The sequence below is a fragment of the Trichechus manatus genome, unplaced genomic scaffold, assembly GCF_000243295.1.
Source record: "Trichechus manatus latirostris isolate Lorelei unplaced genomic scaffold, TriManLat1.0 scaffold00258, whole genome shotgun sequence".
Classification (NCBI taxonomy): domain Eukaryota; kingdom Metazoa; phylum Chordata; class Mammalia; order Sirenia; family Trichechidae; genus Trichechus; species Trichechus manatus.
Window position 1 is genome coordinate 2,414,635 of NW_004444194.1, and position 2,086 is coordinate 2,416,720.

A 2,086-nucleotide genomic window follows, 5' to 3' on the forward strand; every position below is an offset into this window, starting at 1 on the left:
AGGGAGGGTGAGGGTTATTCACTAACTAGATAGTAGACAAGTAGTATCTTAGGTGAAGGGAAGGACAGCACACACTACAGGGGAAGTCAGCACAACGGGACTAAACCAAAGCTAAGAAGTTTCCTGAATACAATCAAACACTTGGAGGGACAGAGTAGCAGGGGCAGGGATCTGGGGACAATGCTTTCAGGGGACATCTAGGTCAATTGGCATAACAAAGCTTATTAAGGAAATGTTCTGCATCCTACTTCAGTGAGTGGTGTCTGGGGTCTTAAAAGTTTGCGAGTGGCCATCTAAGATGCATCAGTTTGTCCCAACCACCTGGAGTAAAGGAGAGTGAAGAACACCAAAGACAAAAGGAAAGTATTAGCCCAAGAGACAAAAGGGCCACATAAACCAGAGACTCTATCAGCCTGAGACCAGAAGAACTGGATGGTGCCTGGCTACCGCCAAAGACCGCCCTGACAGGGAACACAACAGAGAGTCCCGGATGCAGCAGGAGAAAGGTAGGGTGCAGAACTCAAATTTTAGTAAGAAGATCAGACTTAATGGTCTGACTGAGATTGGAGGAACCCTGGAAAGCATGGCCCATGGATTCTCAATCAGCCCAGAACTAAAACAATTTTCGAGGCCAACTCTTCTGACAGGAACTGGCCTGGACGGTGGGACATAAAGTGATACTCGTGAGGAGTGTGCCTCTTAACTCAAGTAGATACAAGAGATTAAACGTGCAGCTTCTGTCCGGAGGTGAGATGGGATGGAAGAGAGGGTTAGGAGCTGGTTGAATGGACATGGGGAATCAGGGGTGGAAAGGAGGAGTGTGCTGTCACAGTAAGGGGAGAGCAATTAGGTTCACATAACAATACATGTATACATTTTTGTATGGGAGACTAAATAGAAAATGTAAACTTCATTTAAACTACAACATTAAAATTTTTTTAAAAAGTGACCTCTTCCCCATCACAAATGAAAACAGAAATTTACCACTTTTGGAAAGGGCCAGACTTGGCCAGGCCTACATCTAGAGTGGTATAGACATGCTATCTAATCCAGGATCTGGAGCCTCCATGGCTTGTTCTGATGCCTGTTTCACTGTCCCAGTCTCATCTGCACCAGGACTCAAACATGGCCTTAGTGCAGTCCAATCTGTTCTCTGGACTATGTGCCACAGAAAGTAACTGTGAGGTGCCACAGTCCAGCACAGCCCCCAGCATGTCTCTGGGCTTCCTCCTCAGCCCATAACAACAGCAGCATTGGTGGAGCCCAGAGGGAACCAGTTTACCCCAGGTAATGCCAAAAGTAAGGTCTTTCCATGTTGAGCAGCTGCAAGAAGTGCTTGACCATTTGAGTTTGCCCCAGACTGTGACCCCAATCTCTCCCTCTGGCAGCGGCCAGGGTCAGCAGGGGACCCCTGGCAGGTTCTGACAGTTTATAGGAAAAAATCTTTGCTTCACACGTGCCAGAAGGAACCCAAATGAGCCTGAAGTCTAAATACAGAGTCAAGATACTCAATCTCCAGAGGCCAAGCCATGCTCACTAAAGTTTACAAGGAAAACAAACATTACCAGCTCCATGGAACCCGATGAGATGATGTGGGAAACTGCAAAGTGATGGATCTCAATGGTTGTAAGTGGGATCTCACCTAGACATACATGCTGCTGTGCACACATGACACGCAGCACAGGAGGGCTTTGTGCAGTGGAGGATGGAGATGTGCAAACTGCCTTGGCGGTCTCTCAATAAGGTTTAGCTAAAGAGGACACTCGGTACAGCTGTGGCCTTCAAAAATACTGTCAAAAACTAACAATTAGGTTAAAAGTTAAAAGGCTTCCAGGAGCTGCCTGGGAGACAAGAGGAAGGTCCACCTGGCCCTACCTGCAGATTGACCCCTCTATCCCCACCTGGATGAAAGTGCTGATACTGGACTGGTGAGTTTCCCTTGGTCAATTTTCCTCTTCCCTGCCGTTCTCAAGATAGACTGGCCAGCCTACAGTTAGAAATACAAAACACAAATGATTAATTTCAGAAACGTATGTGGGGACATTACAGACATAAAAAGATTATAAGAGAATGGTATGTGGCCAGC

The 2,086-nt window shown here is 46.8% G+C and overlaps 1 pseudogene; it reads left to right on the forward strand.

The window, feature by feature from the left end:
- Nucleotides 1–1,804, forward strand: part of LOC101345683 (serine/threonine-protein kinase MARK2-like) — an 8,041-nt pseudogene extending 6,237 nt beyond the window's left edge.
- The last annotated feature ends 282 nt before the right edge of the window (nucleotides 1,805–2,086 follow it).